The following is a 19402-nucleotide window of genomic DNA, read 5'->3' as shown; positions in this document are numbered from 1 at the left end:
GGAAAATGATTACAAAGCTCATCTTTATGATTTAGGAAACTAATCTTTCATTTCTGAAGTGTTTCTTTCCTTCCCTCAACACATATATTAAAAAATGAGACAGAGAAACAAACCCCATGGACTGATGTGAAGCCATGCAGTAGTAATAATGAGAAATAGCCTGTGTATTAGAATTGTCATGAACTACAGAAAAGTCTCCTGTATCAGGCATGACCTCGACTTTGGGTATTAATTGAAAAAGGACTTACAGTGACTGTATAAACCAGAGCTAAAAATATCTCTGAAAAATATCTCTAAATTCCTATGCAGGCATTCTTAAAATTTTATTCACAAAAATGTGCATGCCACCCTTCCAACCTAGGGGAAAGCACTCAGGTTCCCTGTACCCAAACTAGAAGATCTGCTTTCCTCCAGCTGAGGACAAGCCAGGTCACCCTTTGTGGCAATTAATCAGAGTACATAGTCCTTCTTCAGCAATTTCTGCCCAGCAGTATTTCATAGTTAAAATCAAATGGACATGAAGATGAAAGGGTGGCTTCAAAGAGTAAAATGAACCAAAAATATTATGCTTATCTATTAGTCTAAAACAACACAGTTATAGTTTGGACACTGCCTGTTAACATGACAACAAGCAGTTATGACTTTGTACATTTAGTTCAGTAAACACATGATGACCATCTACTGGATGTCACTTACTCTGCTACCATTTATACAATTATGAATAAAGTTTCTTGTGGAAATATCTGTAAACTAAGATGCCAAACAATTGAACCATGGGGTGAGGACATGGCAGGTAGTAGAAAATGGAATTTAGTGTGATGGCAAAAGGAAGGCTTGTTGAAGGAAGTGGCACACAGGCAGGAAGTGTGCTTGAGAGACACAAGACTGGAAACCAGAAAGGCCAGGTAACACATGTCACAGTACCCTTATGGAAGGAAATTTGAGACTGGAAGTGGGCTATGATAATACATCATAGAAAGTGACAGATAAGAGGTTCCATCAGCAGGAGCTGACAGTCATATTCATATATATATATATATATATATATATATATGAGTTAGAGGCTTGCAAAGGTTTTCTGGATTGGATAACTAGATAGATATGCATGAGCTTAAGAGTATCCGAGGGCTTCTTAAATGTTCTCTTTAGTTACTTGGACATTGCATACATGGACCATTCAGCCTCCAAAAAATAATGTACTTCTGATTTATGCACTTTTCTTCATATATACATATTTAAGTTAAAAATTAAATAAAAACAGGGCCAGGGATTTAGCGCAGTGGTTCCACCACCTTCCTCGAAAGCACAGGGTCCCAAATTCGATCCCCAGTACCAAAAAAAAAAAAAAAAAAAAGTGAAAAAATAATTAGATAAAAACAAGTGGAGTTCCTGGACGAAGAGCTTTGATGATGTAAGAGGTAAATGCTCGCATAGGTATTTGTGTTTTCATAGTATGCTGCTCTTTATGAACTTCTGGGTGATTTCCTTATTTCACTCCGAATCACTATGCAGTTATTGGTTACTAGAGATGATACTGTGTCTTCATTTATATTTAATGGGCTTTCAATCATTCTGTGAAGAATATTGGATATGTGAATGAAAGATAACTCTGCTGTGTGTGCCTTGGAGAGGATGGACATGAATGGTCAGATAGTTCTATTTAGTTCGGCAAGATCAATGTGTAAAAATTAAGTATATCCCTCCACACCAGCAATAATCATTTCAAAATTTAATTATGAGAAAATGATACAATTTATAACTGAACAAAATGTAAAGCTGCTAAAAATAAATAGTAAAAATAACAAACTTTTTGAATAAGATTTTAATATATAATTTTAATATACTCATAAGACATAGACAAAATGGCCCAATAAAAAATGTACATAGTTGAGAAATTTCAATGTCTTGTTATAAAGTCTCCTTGAACTGGATTGTAAATTCAATGAAATTTCAATAGAAAATCCCAAGACAACATTTCTTGAACTCTGACTAACTTATTCTAAAATAAAATGAAATAAAATTTTAATTATATTGCTCCATACTTTATAACCACTTTTAATTTACAAAATAGAATTATTTTAATAGAATTAAATATAATATAGTAAACTTGGAGCAGAAGTGTTTGCTAACTGTGTAAAGGTTGCTGAAGTGGCCTGGGTTCTTCCACCCACATTTGCTTAGAGCGCAAAAGTGAAAGTGAAAGGATGCCTACCTCAGAAGTTTTGTAAAAAACAAACAAGCAAATAAACAAAACAGGTGTGATAATACCTGTCAAGTACAGTACTTATCAAATAAAGCACTTAGGAAGTGCTCATTCACTGCAAGCTGTTAAAATTTAAAATACTAATAATACATTGACTCCTAAGCCTTCGTTTCAAGAGAATGCAAGCACCTATTTATCCATAGTTTTGCATGAAATGTACCAAAGAAGTGCATGTTGATTGGACTCAAATAATTATAAGCATAGCCTTCCACTTCATTCACAAAATGAACACATTTGAGCCCTCCTTTTTCTCAAACCTTATGCCTAGAGGATTCTTCTTTTAGTATACCGTAGTTCTGCTGATAGTCTATTTCCTTAGCCCAAATCACCAACCTCACAATTTCTTTATACTACTTTACTCATTACCATCAGTGTATTATTTTTGCCTTTTTAAACTTTCTATCTTTTCCTGGTTTGGATCTCTGTTGTCTCCGTCAGTATAAGATGCCACTTGGTGAATTAAAAGTCTCCCTATCAGTTGCTTTGCAGTTAAGTAATTTCCTTCTCTTACCTCCAAGTTCAGCCAAGCATTCTTACCTGCTGTTTTTCAGCTTGTTTATGAAGAAAGAATTAATTCACATTTGAAAGGTAAGCTCCACAGACCAGAACATCCACTTTAATTGTTTCCACCAGGTCTGTGGAAGTAAGCAGTGACTTATGATTAGACAATGGAGTTAGTAAAAATAATGTTTAGATATTAACAACTTAGGATAGTGTACAATAGCCAAATAAGTTTTACCTTACAGCAATATGCCTTAAAGTTAAAATGAAATAAACTAATTTATCAAAATGTGCCTAGCCTTTGCAGTTTGTGAGGTACTCTAAGTACACATTATTTTTAAGTACACTTAGACAATTTTGATTTCTCCTCAGCAATTATCAATTATCACTTAGTTTAATCAAACCCTTGGGTTCCTTCCCAGAGCTAAATTATAATTTACCCTTAGCTTTTTTTGTAAAAGCCAGGAGCCCCTGGACTATGTCATTGACAGTGGGACATCGAAGCCAGTTCAGCTTTTGCATGGAAAATCCCCACCAGCTGCTCTGCCTGATGCTGGGTTAATTGCCTTAATTAGCTTTTCTTACAATAGCCTTCTTAATCAGTCCTTGTGAGAAGATCTTAAACTCGCATTGTGGCTCCTTTCTCATCATATACTGACCTTTTAAAACTACCCATTTAGTCTTTCTAAACCACTGTTCTTTAATTCTAAAATAAAAGATAGGAAAAGCAGGAGAAAAGAACCCCTCTATTCACTGATTTTCTGTATTTCTCCCCCAAAATGGTCACCTTAATTTCTAATAAAGACAGGTTATTCTGACTTTCTAAATTACTAACAGATAGTACTTTCTTCTTTTTCTCCCACCCTTAACTTAGCCTTCCTCTCTAACAAATGCTTAATTAACACCAATGCACGTTCTTTCTGATGAAGTTTGCAGTTTTAAAAATTTGCAGCCTGTTGAAATACTCTCCTTAAAAAGTTCAACTTTTAGTTATCAAACTTCAAAAGTTATAGACATCATCTAAAGCACAAACTAAAAGGATTATAAATTTTAGTTCCTTTCATAGAAATTTTAGGCAGGCCAAGATCTTGAAGGTATCAAACAAGATCTACTCAGTCGCAACCCTGTGACTGTGATTCTGTAATATTAGTTTGCTCTTCCTATAAAGTAATTAATTTGAGAATATTTGATTTTTTTGTGTATGTACCAGGGATCAAGCTCAGGACTTTGTGCTTGCGAGGCAAGCGCCGGAACCACTGAGCTAAATCCCCAGGCCAAGAATATTTGATTTTCATAAGCACATTACCCTTGTTATTGACCAACAATACCTTTTGCCATATGAAATGTGTGTTAATTGATATTTTGATTTATTGTAAATATTAAACTGTGTGCGAATATGCAAGGGTTCTGAAGTTTAGTGACAAAGTCACTGGGAAAACATATCAGGCAAATCAAATTTTTGTCCAAAGCTAGACAAGAAGAATAAACAGAACCTATGAGCCATGGCCAACTGCTCCCTCCAGGCTCAGGAAAGCTGCCCAGGCTGGAGGGCGTGTCTGCTACACGTACTCACCTCACATTGCAGCTATATTCTACCATGGGCGAAACTGGGGTCACTTGAGCTTTGCAAAACATTCTGTTCTAGGTGGCAAAGGGACATAGACAGGGCTCTTTCTGACATTTCCTTCTTACCTCAGGATGAGGCATTCTTGCCATAGCTGAGTAGGGAAATTTAGGTCAGTCAAGGCTATCAGGGAACCTGTTCTACAAAATAATGTTAGTGAGTGTGTTTTGAGTATGTGCTTTATGTATGATTATGTGCACTATTTTAAATTTGGTTTATGTTATACTGAAATTTTCAACTTCTGTTAACATCAAATGCATATAAAGGAAAAAGAAATTCTGCATGGCCCTATGGGCAAGTTTCTTAGTTACTTTCCAGTTGCTAGACAGAATACCCAATCTCCACAACTCAAAGGAAGAAAAGATTATTTTAGCTCACAGTTTCAGCCTATGTTTAGCTGGCTGGAAGGCAGAAATAGGATGACAGAGGGATATTGTGAGAATAAAAGGTGCTCAAGCCATGGCAACCAGGCAGCAGAGAGATAAGGTGGACCCAGGACAGGAATACACCCTTCTTGGTCAGGCCCCAGTGACCTGCTTCCAACTAGGCCCCACCTCCTAACAGCAAATCAGCTATAGTTCCTCCATGAGGCATTGGCAGCCTCCGGAGAGTTAAACCATTACAGCAGGTAACACACAGAGAGAAGGAGGGAAGATGGGGGGGATTATTAGCATTCATCAAGTTAGTCAATAGGTAAATATACTGATGTTAATTTCACGTGATACTTTGACTACACATTTTATTGTTCATTTTATCAGCTTCTGGATATGATAAAACATAAACTTGTCATTATCAATCTTCTTCCAACTCTACTTTTCTCCTTTCCCTTTATCCTACCCCCCCGATGATCTTTATAGGAAAAGTTTCATTTGATAGACAATGTTAACTTTTTGAGTGTTCTCGGGGTCAGAGTTGCTAAGGCAGTATAGTGGTATAAGGAAGATTCAGTGGAGATATCTTATGTGAATGAAGCTGTGATGAATACGTGTAGTGTACTCTCGGAAAGAGTTATAATTATGAACTGTTATAAATGGATAATGAAAGACAATGAAGATGGTAGCAATTTGAGCTTCATAGCTTTGGATATTTTAATGGAAATTAGGCTTTGGACAAGTGCTAAATTCTTTGTAGTACTGTTAAAAGTCACAAACTTTATTCAAAGAATTCACTAAATGACTGAATAAATTAAAAAGATATTATTTAAACTTTAATGATTAAATCATTACATACCAATCATACATTTTTTCTCATAAATTTGATTCCTGTTCTATAATGTATGAGTCAGCTCAGCCATTCATGCAAAAAAAGCAAAGCAAGAAACTAGAAGCAAATGAAACAAAGTTGCTTGTGAGGTAGTAAGGTTCTAATACTTTGCAACATTATGATAACTACCTATCAGTATTTCTTATTTTGTACCGTGAGATTGTGTATCATGTTGGTCCACTCTGAATTGCAAACTGAACTTTAAAAACTCAAGTGCTTTTCCTTCCAGCAGAGATTTTCCTGTCTATTGTTTAAATATATACTAATAAATCACTTATCCCTAAAGGAAGAGAAATTAAGATTTCTCCAAGGAAATGATGGGTTGTTCTACTCATTTAAGTATAATGAAATGCGATAAGCAATATATGTGATGGGTTTCTAAGAGTCTAGTTTCTTCTCACTCTGTCTGAAGTGGGAACAGTGTATGGTATCTACTGTGATCCTGGTTACCTTTGCCTTCTTTTGGTTGTTTCTGCTAATTCTCCTCCCCAATACCAGAGTGTGTCCAGGATGATTGCTAGTTTGAGGCAGAATCTTTGTGATTAATCACAGAGAACCCAAAGCCCTGACTTCTACAGTTGCTCCAAGTTTAGATCTTTTAAAACAGAGTCCTCATCAGCTGCAGATCAGGAAGTGTTACACTGCACCTTTCACTGATTAGAGATCAGCCATGAATTCTCTTTATTTATTTATTTATTTATTTATTTTTGGAATAGATATTCTCTGGCTATTTTAGAACAACCTCTGAGATTAGGTGTGCAGCTGCTACCCAGGCAGGTACTTTTTTTTTTAGCAGCGCTCCTTTTAGACCTACCTAGAAACCTCCCCTACGATTGGCCCATGAGGGAGAGAGGTGACTTTTAGACCTACCCAGAAACCTCCCCTATTGGCCTATGAGAGAGAGAGGTGGCTTGCCTATGGAAAGAGGAGATCATTCCAAGTGAAAGCTTGCATATGATTTATCAGGGCAGAGACATTAATGGTGACACCTGAGGTACAACATGGAAAAGATGACAGCGATAGCTTCAGAGATCTTGTTTTCATACCCGCGATCTTGAACACTGTACCAGTATCAAAGTTTGGGGACTTTTGCCCTCAAACTCTGTTTCAGAATCAATGGCTCTTACATGAGATGATTCGTCAAAATTGCTTGCAGGTTTTTTCTTTGCTGTCAGGTTGCTTACTTTCAGGGCAGAAACAAAAGTTTAAAGTTCATCATGGTTGAGAGATATTTAGAGAAAGACTGGCCACTCTGGTATACTAACACAGACCTGACTCTTAAAGTGGGTAGGCTTTAATTATGCAGAAAAATTTCATTTACCTTTAATACTTTGTTCCTTGATGATGTCAGATAAACGAGCTTGCTATGTACTTGTATCATTCACATTATGTAATAATTTGCAACAGTAAACTTCAGTAGATAAATTTCACTGTATCTGTTGTTGAAGAGTTACATTAGCAGCCCAAACTGTTCTTCCATAAATACTCCTAAGGAACTCAAAAGCCTGTTTCAACAAACAGACATTGTTTAAGGGAGGTCCTGATTAACTGGATGTGGCATTTCAATCATTTAAATATTTTCAATTCAGCTGGTCACTGAAAGTGGGGACTGACATTAGCTTCTTAACCTCCACTTAATTTATGTTATTTACTGTGTCTGGTTTGTTCCTGTACAATGAACTATGAAGTCTCAAACAGTCCTTCCAGGCATCTCTTCTTGCTTTTGAACTGCCCCAGATTCACTTTATAAAATACATTTCCCCTATTTTCAAGGACCTTAATTAAATGGAAACTAGGTAGCTAAGGGATTACTGTAGAATTACCCTTATGGAAACAGAATAAGTCGAGTAATATGGGTTCAAATCTTAAAATAATGAAATTTCCTAACCTTGGAGGATTAGATAATCCCACACATCAAAGAGCTCAAGGAGGAGATGAAAATGTTTTAAGGAGAAGTACGTAAATTACTTTGTGCCTCATCAATATTTTCAGGCTGATGTTACCTGGCATCTCTGGCCATTGTTTCTGCTGTGACATATATGACAGATGACATTCATATGCTATGCTCACTGCCACGGGCATACCCAGATGTTGGCAAATACCACAACATTTATAGTAAAGTCAGGCACTACAATAATTCATAGTCAGCAGAATTATTAAAGTGGCACCAGTATCTGCTGCTCCCTCTTGGACCTTCAGAAAGGCTAGATATTAAGTGTAAATAATTAATTTCATACTAATTGCATCTCCATCCCCCTTTCTATCACTCCTAAAAGAGCATGAAGTTCCAATGGGTGATAATCAAATAACTAGATATATACTATTGAGTCTTTCTAAATTTTCTGTGTTTTTTAAATTTATAGACTTTAATATTTTATTAAATGTAATGAATTGCTTGCAGACATAGACTTCACAACCAATCATGAGAAATGGTCCTTGATTTGGAATTACCAGGGGGTGGTACTGTGGATGTGGTCCTGCCATTTAATTCTCAAAGATGGAGGACTGGGCCGGGGATTTAGCTCAGTGGTTCCAGCGCCTGCCTCACAAGCGCAAGGACCCAAGTTTGATCCCCGGTACCAAAAAGAAAAAAGATGGAGGACTCTTGGAGCCTTAGTGTTGTCACCTAGTAAAATTGGGATGATGACCCTAATATCACAATGATCAAATGAGATCCTGTTTACCTGAACCATACTTATTGTATTAAATGTTAATGATTACATCTTGTTTATTCACTGCATCGTGATGACACATTCAACATGTGTATGCCTTCTTTCCATGTCTTTATGTCGTCTGTACAATACACCTTAGGTATTAATCTACTCGGTGAATCAGGGAACAGACTAAGGCTATTCACATCACATTTAATAGTTTGCCTAAGGCTTGTCTCTTTTTCATTCCAAGTTGAATATCCCTCAACATTCCTTATTTCTGGCATATATGTTCTTTTAAATTAATATTCTTGAAAAGTTTAAGAGAATTTTTAGATCAGAAATCACTACTATCTTTACATAATAAAAACTATTAAAAATGAATCACTATGGAGTTAGAAGAAAATTTGTAAAATCAATTGGGTTAGAAATAAGAGATAGAAAAATATGTATATTTCTTCATGTAGAGAAAAGCTAATAAGGCTCATAGGAATCACTCCTAGAAGCAATTGTGACACTTTTGGAAATGGTCTAGATGAGAGCACTCACACTGAAATATCTACTAAAAGGAGACTTCAATAAATTATTGACCTGACTGACTCACTTTGCTGACAGTTTCATCTTTCTTAAGGTAGAAGATTTTATATGGGGGAATTGAAATTTTGGCTTTAATTTTAAGCTCTAGGGAAAGGTGGTTGAAGATGCTGTAGGGAAGATGTTGTATGCTTCTCTACAGAGAAGCATATTTTGATTTTTTTCAAGCCATCATATCAAGTGCACAAGATACAAATATGGGCTGGTGGAGGGGAAGTGTGGCAAATCTCTTGTCAAGCCCAAATAATGCATAAAGTGCTCTGAACCTCAAAAGGTCTCCCATGTATGTATCTTAACAATGCATGTCCTAGTCAAGAGTTTACCTTTGTTACTGACTGTGTCACAGAAGTAGATAATTGGTTATAGATGATAATGTGATTGGAAGTGAATAGAAATAATATATTAATGAGAAAACAAAGATTTACAATGTAATGATGGGCTAAACTTCAGGGCCAAAACAACACAATAAAGACATAGATTCTGAATATGACTTTAAAAAAGTTACATGATGTCTGTTGATGTTGGCAATTTGCTGATGAAATTATATGTTAGTTGATTCTTCTGGAATGAAATTTAGAAATACACAAAGCCATAAAATATTTATACCTATTAAATTACATTTATTTTATCTGACAGATATAATCTAAGGAAATCAGGAAAAAGTCCAAAGGTAGACAAACAAAAACAACAAAAATGTAATTGTTTAAGCAAATCATAGCATTATCATAAGGAAATACTACAGCATCATAAAAATTATGTGGTAAAGTATACTTACTGATGTGAAAATACATCAAATATAAAACATATTTTAAAAGACTATAGAAAAATATTATATACTTTATTTTTATAAAGTTTACTTGTATACAGTTAGGTGAATACATCTGAAAAATAAGAGATATCCAAGAATATGTCAGTGATTTCTCTGGTTGATAATTTTAGGAGTAATATTTTCTTCTTTATGCTTATCTATGTCCTCTACTTTTTCATAATGTATCATGTATAAATTTTATGATAAATTTTTTTCTAAAAGTTTTAGATTGAGGTAAATGTCATTTCAAGTGAATTTTTTTCCTGGGTTATTTGGAGAATAGAAGTTACCACAGTGTGACATAAAAACAAAGAAGACTGTACTTTGAGTGACATAAATAAGAGGATAATGACAGAGACAAGGCGAGGTATCACAGAACTGTAAATGTATGGGTAGATTGGTATTCCAATAAGGAAGTACCTTTAAACAAGAACTGTATAATTGTATATGCGCAATTCACAGGATGGGAATTTTTCATGTAAAGCAAAATTGGAATAATCCCACATAATTTACAATTTGGAAAGGCAAGGAGGCTTGAGCCAGGCTAACTGGGCTTGAATATTTGAAAGCTAAGAAAATAAATTTTGATTATCTCTATAAAGATTTATAAAAAGGATTTGGACAAATGGGTAGAAGATTCAGAGAAGTGATTCAGAAGGATGTCTCAACATTTAGAAAATTGTGTGCCAAATTGTAATATTAATAAATAATTTATTAATAAATATACTTTTTACCATAGTCCTGCTCTTTTGGATTCTCTCTGAGGCAAGTGATTAAAAATCTTGCTAAACCTCTGTTAACTAAAAGGGAGATACATGTATTACTGGTTGCGAAGTGGTAGACATAGTTAAACTTCAATCACGCAGAGCCTAAAAGCTTTGTTTTATTCTAGGAGGTGCCCAACTTCAAAAGAGCAAGACAGTTATAGAACTCGAGAACTGTCATTTGTTATTTCACATTCAAGGGGAAGGCCTCTCTCACCAAGGGCAGAATAAAAATCCCAGCCTGACTCCTCTAACTTCTAATTACACCCCTCTCCCAATCACAAGCCAATTACTGTGGCCATAAAAGTATAGGATACAATAGTTCCTTTTATTTTTTTCATTTCTTAAACCAGTCAGGGCCCACACTTTACCCAACTGAAAAGCATCAGATACAAGCAAATTGGCCCAGCTGATGGTGTTGAGGTGTCGTCTCTGAAAGGCAATTCAGGTTAATTTTCTCCCAAGAAAAAGGGTGACTGGACAGTTGGTTGCCAAAATGACAGATATCTGTTAAAACTAGAGTGACAAATGAAACTGAATGATTTCTCATGTTCTTTCCAATGTCAAGATTCTGTAGGTCTGCAGCTTCCCTTTGCAGTTGGCTTGACGACTTGCAGGGAGAGATGTAGGAAAGGATATGTAAAGAGAATTATCGAGCAGCTCCAGGAAGGTATACAAAAAATATAAGAAAGCAATGCTGTGAGCAAGTTACAATATTAAGGGGAAAAACAATTTAAGAATAGACACCCCATTCACAGTTGTGATACTTTGAATTTTGCAAAAAATTGAGATTCCATCAGTAAATTGATATTTGTCCCCTAAAGCATTCTCTGTTTTAATCATGTTTGAAACTTTTGCAACTCCAATGCAGAATCTTCACATCACTCTCCCTATGACACACACACACACACACCAGAGAGAGAGAGAGAGAGAGAGAGAGAGAGAGATCTACAAACATCCACACTCACACATCTGCCTGAAAGCTTGCAAATAATGAAAAAGAGGCAGCAGCCATCTCTGTAAAACAGAACCTCAGCACCCTGACCTTTTTCCTATCTCAAAGCTCCCCAAAATGTGATCAATCATAGATAATACAGGTTTGACAAATGCCTTTCAAAATTCACATGCTCACTGGAAGGGTTAAGCCTCATTCACACTCAGAGTAAATTGCTCTAATGATATAATCAGATCACCAGCTCCTTGGGGCTGCCACCTCAGCAAAATCTTTATCCTGCAAATTCTCTTTTGTTTTTAGAATGAGAGAGAGTAGGCAGGAAAGAAAGAGTTTGGAAGTAGATGGTGATTTGCAGGACACTTTGGACAACCATTAGACCATTTTAAAAATATAGAGAAGGCAAAGGAAAGAATGAAAATAGAAGTAATGGATTTAGAAAGGGGGATAGATGCCAACAAAGACAATTTTGGCTAGAAGCCTGTCAACTGCTGTCTAGATCAGCAGGAATAATTAACGTATTCACTTCCCCAGGTCCCCGCAGCTCTTTTAATGTCCTGTTCTCAATCTCTACCCCTTTTCCACTTAAGAAGCAAGAAGGAAAGCAGTATTGCTCAAGCTGGGATGGAAAAGAGGCAGAGTTACTATTCATGTGCCCAGATCCTCTCCCTTTTTGTTTTCCATACTATTTCAAGTTGTAAACCCCAGGATTTGCTTTTTATGGTAACTACATGGCATCCCCCAGAACTCCAAGGGCAAAGCCTTTGTACAAAACCTTCGTTCATCTGCACTCTATGTGGTTCTGGTTGATGAACCTTAAAAGAGAGGAAATGGAGCTAGAAAAGGTCTGAAGAAGGGCAGATAAAATGATTGTAGGGATAAAAAGGGTGCTGCATGAGAGCAGATTAAAACGATTATTGTTCTACATGCTGACCTCTTCAGAACTATGAAGAACACAGATAAGGTAAACACAGCCTGGCTGGCCAGAACCTACAGAGCTGTATCCGGGGGGCAGCACAGAAGCCAGGGCTGGAAGAGAGATGAGGACAAAGTAAAAGCCACTACCTAGCAGGGAGTACATTTGTGCAACTTGGTAAATTTATCCTCAATAAATTTAAATGGGGTTGGTAAGGTTGTAGTTGAAAAAGCCATAAGGAGTCATCTAAAGAAGCCAGAGTGTTTTTAGGAATGCTTGTTAAGTTTTGATGTGGATAAATTAAAACAGTGATCTTCAAATTCAGTTGATCATCAGACTCACCAGGGAGTACTTTGAAAGACTAGGTAGATTTTCATAACTCTACTTCATAGAAAATACAAAAATTTCTACGAATAAAATCCCCAAATGTATATTTCACAAAGATTCTTCACCTGACTCTGAAATTCATAGAAATTAGGAATACTAGTCCAGAGGCTTACTCTGTTACTATAGAAGCCAGCACAATGGGATATAGCAGTAGCATAACCCAAGATTACTTTCTGCTTCTGCTACTTCTAAGGATGTTACTCCAACCCACCTGCCCCTCTGAGCCAGGACCTTGTGTGTAAAGTTTCTGATGCATCCCAATGCTGAGCAAATGGCAGCTTGTGTTTCCTCATCCCAACCACCAACCAAGTCCTCTGGGTTGTCAAACACAGGATCCTGGGCTGAAGGATGAATTCAAGTACATTAGTAGATTTTAAATCTCCAAGTATTTGTACTTTGACACACCTGAGAGGGAGTGTTAGAGTCCACTAGAGGAACAGATCTGATATAATGAATACGATGAATAAAGGATTTACACAGGAGGCTTTCAGTGGCAGCCTTCAGAGTCAGAGGTGGGAGAATACCCACACTAGAGAGCTGGTCAAAAGTGAATGGAGCTCACTGCAGAGTCCTGAGCAAGTCTGTATGGAGAAGGTGAAATGTCTGCATTGGATGCCTGGAAATGGACATCCAAAGGCAATGGCAAAAACTGGAGTGCCTCTGAAGAAGCAAAGGGGAAGACTTCTTTCTTCTTTTTTCATTTATTCAGGCTACATGCATATTTACTGGTGTCACCCACATCCAGGCTAGGTCTTCCTGCCTCACTAGGTCAGTCATTCAGACACATCCAGAACTGTGATAAACTGATCCACAAGGCATTTCTCATTCAATTTGACACCACAATTAACTACCGCATAGAGAAAGAAGACAGTTGTATATAAGAAAGACTCAATGTATTCTCTCTACTCTAGCTCTTCCATCCTTTCAGTTATAAGTATAAAAATGAAAGAAGAAATATGTGACCCAGAACATCAAGTTTTACTTACTGAATTCATGGTATTTTTAGTTCATTTGTCAATATTTTGAAATTTGGGCTCCTGTTGAGGCTTGTACCTTTTAAGATTAATTTATTGATACATTCATGAAGTTGAAACTCAAGGGAAAAACAAATCAGTGGGGAATCTCAAAATGTGTTTGAATACTTATCAGGTTGAGGTGTGCATTGAAGTAGCTGGTGAGGAAACAGAAGGTTCCCTACCAATTTGCAACTCAGATCTAGAGAAAAGAAGAGACCATAAAACTAAGGGACTTGAGGGAACAGGGAAAAGGGGGCTTCCTTCAAGAGGCAGATACAAGGAAGGTGAATGTGGGAACCAGGATTCTCCTGAGCCAACTTGAGAGGAGAGTGGCAGGAGCTTTGGCATGGAGAGGAGTCGAGCTACACCTTGCTTCAGGGCCCAGCTTGTCCTTGGGTTGCTGCTGGGTCTTGGCATTCATACCTATCTTCCAAGTCTTTCCTTGATAAGAAAGATGAGTTTCCCAGGAGAGAGATGTGCCTTGTGAGGTGAGCAGAAAGTAACGTGGAGGCAGTGAACCTGTGGTGTATTATCTCCCCAAATGACATTCCAGAGAATACACTGTGCCCATTTTGCCATCTCTCTGCCCTTAAACATCATCTCATTTGGAGCCTCCTAAGGGACTGTATTCAGGAATCTCTATTGCTATACCATTTCTATCTCAGGCCCATAGCTGATTACTAGGAGAGATTTACACCTAAAAGAAAGAAGAGCAAATTTTTTCTTATACTGGAATACCCAAAGCTCAAGGCAAAAAGGTGCTAAATATCCCTATTCCAGATTCTGGTGGTCACTAGCAATTTTGACTAAATGCCTCCTAAGAATGCTTTCTGAGAGGAGACACAGTCAATCTACCCTCACCTCTCTTCTGACCCACTTCTTATACACACACCACCACCACCACCACTACCACAATAAAAAGATTTGGACCTCACAGATGAGAGTCAGTCTCAGCATTTTGGCAACTTGTTTTATTCTCAAGTTGGTTGTCATTTGGCCAACTGTCTTCCTGAGGAATATTTGCAGGGCATTGATAGTTAAGTAGCATCAGAGTGGTTCCTGCACTCCCACTATTTGGTAAGGGTGTCAGACTGAATATCTGTGTCTCTTATAAAAGTTCCCTTGTAAAAGAGGCCTTGGGACTGCCTTCAATCAGTCTGCCTTGTAAGGACCCAATGACAAGGCAGCTGTCTATGAGCCAGGAAGGCCTTACTAGACAGTGACTAGGCCAGCACCTTGGTCTTGGGATCACCAGCTTCTAGATTTGTGAGAGGTAATGTTTGTTATATAAGTCACTCATTTTATAGCACCCCAATCAGATGAAGATGGTGGGATTATAAAGATGATGCACTTATGTGAACATTTCTCTTTTAGCCCAAGGATACTTTGAAAAAGTTCATATTGATTACTTCCACTCTATCTGAGGTCCTGGTGAAAATACCTAATTTCAAATAGACTTCTGGTAGTAGGAACTAAATATAATGGAAGCCCATAAGTCAGAGCTGAATTTCATGTCTCAAGGAGCCAGAAAATGGGAAAACACCATGAAATTGCCCATGTGCCATAAAAATGTCAGCTTTTAGCTAGTTGCTACATTGTAGGTTCTTTAGAACCAGGAGCTCTGAACAGAAAAACAGTAATAACGTTCATGAACAGGGTGATACCTTCATTCTAAAGAGAAAGATGTCACTCTGTGTATCTCAAAAGGTGAGGCAGGGAGGAAGGAAGAAGCAGGTGTGCGTGCAATGTGTGATTTCTCTTTGGACTCCTTATTTATACATATTCTGTCACATACTAGAGTCACAGAGGCCCACATGCACTAGGGGCTGGAAAGGAGAATTCTGAATTGTGTTTGAGGCTGAATATTTGGAAGGAGAGAGGGAGCCTTCTACCTCCCAGAGTTAAAGTGTTTTAATGGATTCTGGTAACTGAAAAATTGTAGAATTGGGGCTATTAGGCCAAAAATTTCATTTCAGAAAGATAAAGCATCTTTCAGAGTTCAAAAACTGGAAAAAGAAAAGTTATTTCACATTTATATCCTCAACAGAGATCCTTTAGTGAACAGTTTATACAATAAGGAAGCCAACACTGAACTGGTCCTCCAAGATGCGACATTTTAACATGGGAAGTAAGTCATAAGCTAATATATAAGACAGGTTCTAAGTTCTCCTTCTGAGCTTTACAAGCCTTGGGGATTTTAAAGAAGAATCCTTAGTACCTTGATAGGGCTTTCCTGAAAAGATAGCATTTGAACAGGTCTTGGCTTTTATCAAAGCATCAATAAGTATATCAGAAAGAGGGAGAGTTTTGATAAAATTAGAGCCAGAGAGGAAGCCTGGATTTACGAAATGCAACACATGCCTAAAAGAAGTTTCTGATTTGATTAACAGTAGGTGGTGATGAGAGAAAAGGTTGTTGAGCAGTTTGTGCTTAATGTGGGGAAAAAGTAGAGGATATAACCTGGGCATGGTGGCACACACCTATAATCCCAGCACTGCAGGAGGATGCCAAATTCGAGTCCAGCCTCAGCAACTTACTGATTTAGCAAGACTTTGTCCCCAAATAAAAAATAACAAAGGATTGGAGATGTAGCTCAGCATGAGGGCCCTGGGTTCAATCCCCAGTAACTAAAACACACACACACACACACACACACACACACACACACACACGAAAGAGAGATACAGAGAGTGCTTTTCTCTCTGTTCTGGGAATAATAGACTCTAAGATTGCATTTGACTTTTTTTACTCTAATTCTTTATTATACAAGAAATAATATAGATGTATTCTTAATTTAGGAATTAAACATTGGAGAAAAAGTTAAACCATTTTACTATCACTCTGGATTCTTGCTCTCATATTCTCTCTCTCTCTCTCTCTGTCTCTCTCTCTCTCTCTCCGTACTATATATGTGAGAATAATGTAGTATTTTTTTAATGTGACTACTTGTTATTCAACTTGTCTTTGTAACTAAAATTATTACTTTAAAAACTCCATACAGTTTAAAATAGGCTGAGAAAGTAAAATGTATTATTAAGAGCCTGGACTATGGAGGGCCGGGGATTTAGCTCAGTGGTTCCGTTGCCTGCCTCAAAAACACAATGTCCTGAGTTTGATCCCTGGTACAAAAAAAAAGAAAGAAAGAAAGAAAAAATAGCCTGGACTGTGGAACAAGTGCTGGGCCCAGTAAGTGCCTATGTTACCTTGGACATATTATTAATATATCTGTTTGTTGTTCTTTGTCTGTCAAATTCAGATGTAATAGGTTTGCATCTGATGTGCACATACTCACAGGTTTGTGAGTTAATTAAATGAGTTCATATATCTAAACCATGTACCATTCTGTCTGACAGATTGTAAATACTATACAAGTGTTACAAATTGATCAGGTTCATTCCTCAACTTCTGTGGTAACATGAAGATACCATATTTTATTTAGCGATTTCCTTGTTGATTAACATATCGGCTCTTTTCTAATTTTGTGTTACTGGCAACAGTCTTGATATAAATATTTGATCAATTTATCACACATGCTTTTGGAGCATGTGTTACAATTGGTATGGCAAATGGTACTATTGTAATAAATGCTTTTGAAATTCATTGATGCTAAGAAGTTAATGTAATTTCTTTCTGATTTACACACTTGCGATCATTTTTCCTATCTCTGAAATGACTTGAAAGAAGCTGTGTCCCAAAGATTTAATGAAGTTATGTCCCCTTTAGTTGTCAAGAACTTCCCATTCTCTGCTCTGATATTCTTTTGAATTGTGGATAATTAATCAGGAACATTGGTGGTGAAATGTCACATGGATATCACTCCAGCCCTTCGATCTGTAGCTTTAAAAGGAGATTTTTCTCCCTGTCTGCTGACCTTGTCTTTGCCAAGCTTCCCTCTTATTAACCTTGAAGTCACAGAGAACACACTCTCCTGTGATTTCATCATATCTCCCATCTGAAGAGATGCTATCACCCTCCAAAAAATAAATTAAAAGGACCATATCACCCCCAACCAGAGGCAGGTCAAAGGCTTAATGTTTTTTCCTCCAACGGGACTTCCTGCCCTACCTGTCACAGACAAGCCATCCCAGATTCATCTGTAGGCTTTATATCACACCATTTCAATATAAAAAGTATTAATTTAACATTAAAATTATTCATGAAGGTCTTTTCCCTCTGATGAAGCCAGTTTTCTCAGAGCTTTTTGGAAAAAGAGCACTTGCTTCTCTATACTGTCCTCAGATTCACAGCAATGATCTTGAATAATACACAATGATAAACAAAGTTTTATAAAAGCTTTCTGGTATCTCTCTGTGAAGTACACAAAATGAAAAAGCCTCATTGCCTGATATGTAGAAAAATATCCCATGCGTAGCTTTTCTAGGATTTAGAACAATTACTGGCATAGAGACAACATGACCCTAGACAACTGCAATCTTGGGCTTTCTTATAAGTATTGAAAAACTTCTTGCCTGTTTTGGATTACAGATGTTCCTCTGTTTTCTGTAATCCTTTCAGCCAAACACCTGTTCTCTTTATACTACCAGAAATATCAGAATAATTAGGCAGTAGAATTTCCAAGAAATGGCCATGTTCACAAGAAAGGGGTGTAGGGCTGACAAGGGACTGAAACATGACCTTAGCACTAGGCGTAGGAGAATTCACTTTACTGCTAGCTATTGGCATTCAAGAAATGCAAGGTTCTCTTTTATTTCCAAAGCATTAGATGCTAGGTTCGCACAAAGCATAGAGGTAGAGCAGACTGAGAAACAGATCCAGGATAGGTTTGTTAATATTGCAAATGAGAAGCTTCTAAGCTTGGGTTGGAATTGAATACAGATTCCAGGAACCAAGATCAAGGAGGTATCAAGTCTCCTTGAGGGTAAAACTCTGCAATACTATGGGTCAGGCCTGGATAGCAGAAAGACTGATTGCAATGCCATTTTTTTTTTAATTCAACAGAAGAGGGAATTCTCTCTTACTCAGTTTTATCAAATTCTGGAGTCTATGTTCTTAGCTAAGTAGAGAAAAACTTTTCATTTTTAGCCCTTTCTGATCACAGCCATTATTAATGTCACCCTTTCTGCAATATTTAGTTATTGACAACCCCTGACCCTTTCTATATTTTGAATTCTGGACACATGGACACCCCTCAGAGAAGTCCCTTAGTCCTAGGGAACACACAGCCCTTATTCCTCCCTTCTCTCTGGACTAAATCTGATTTAGTCTTTGGCATTCCCAGAGAGAAAGATCTAAGTAACAGTTCTCTAAATGACTGGATTTTTATAAGGCTACTGGTCTAGCCCTATTACTGCCTGAGGATTTCTGTTTTCACCAGCTACATGCAGTACCTGGAGCCTTTCCTACTTTGTAATTTTGCTGCCAAAGCCCCTCTGCTTCTTCCTGCCTCTGTTTTGCTTCAACACTACTTTCATTTTCCCCATCTGATCCAAACTTTAATACAAATATTGAGCTTCCAACTCTCTCCCACCACTTATTGGTACATATTTTGCATTTTCTGACATAGTTTGATGTTGCATTAGGCAATATTTATGAATTTTTAAAAAGAGTACCATTTTGATTTCCCAGAATATTTGTTTTATATTATGTCTGAGCTTAGTTGTGAAACTCCTGACAAAAAGAACAATTAGAGCTTGTTTTCTGCA

General features: G+C 37.1%; 1 protein-coding gene and 1 pseudogene across 2 annotated transcripts in view; both read left to right on the top strand.

Moving 5' to 3' along the window:
• The window catches only part of Lsamp (limbic system associated membrane protein), a 2156433-nt gene that overhangs the window by 389688 nt on the left and 1747343 nt on the right, over window positions 1-19402 (top strand). The window lies entirely within an intron of this gene.
• The window catches only part of LOC147830465 (dnaJ homolog subfamily C member 14 pseudogene), a 190292-nt pseudogene that overhangs the window by 27638 nt on the left and 143252 nt on the right, over window positions 1-19402 (top strand). Inside the window, exon 2 of the transcript XR_015452873.1 lies at window positions 1-19402. This exon is cut by the window's left edge and continues 24170 nt beyond it; it is cut by the window's right edge and continues 143252 nt beyond it. The product of XR_015452873.1 is annotated as a dnaJ homolog subfamily C member 14 pseudogene (transcript).

Source organism: Heterocephalus glaber, unplaced genomic scaffold (genome assembly GCF_053883595.1).
Source record: "Heterocephalus glaber isolate CG9 unplaced genomic scaffold, H.glaber_assembly_v1.0 deba00000122, whole genome shotgun sequence".
Classification (NCBI taxonomy): domain Eukaryota; kingdom Metazoa; phylum Chordata; class Mammalia; order Rodentia; family Bathyergidae; genus Heterocephalus; species Heterocephalus glaber.
This window is presented reverse-complemented; position numbering and strand designations above follow the sequence as displayed.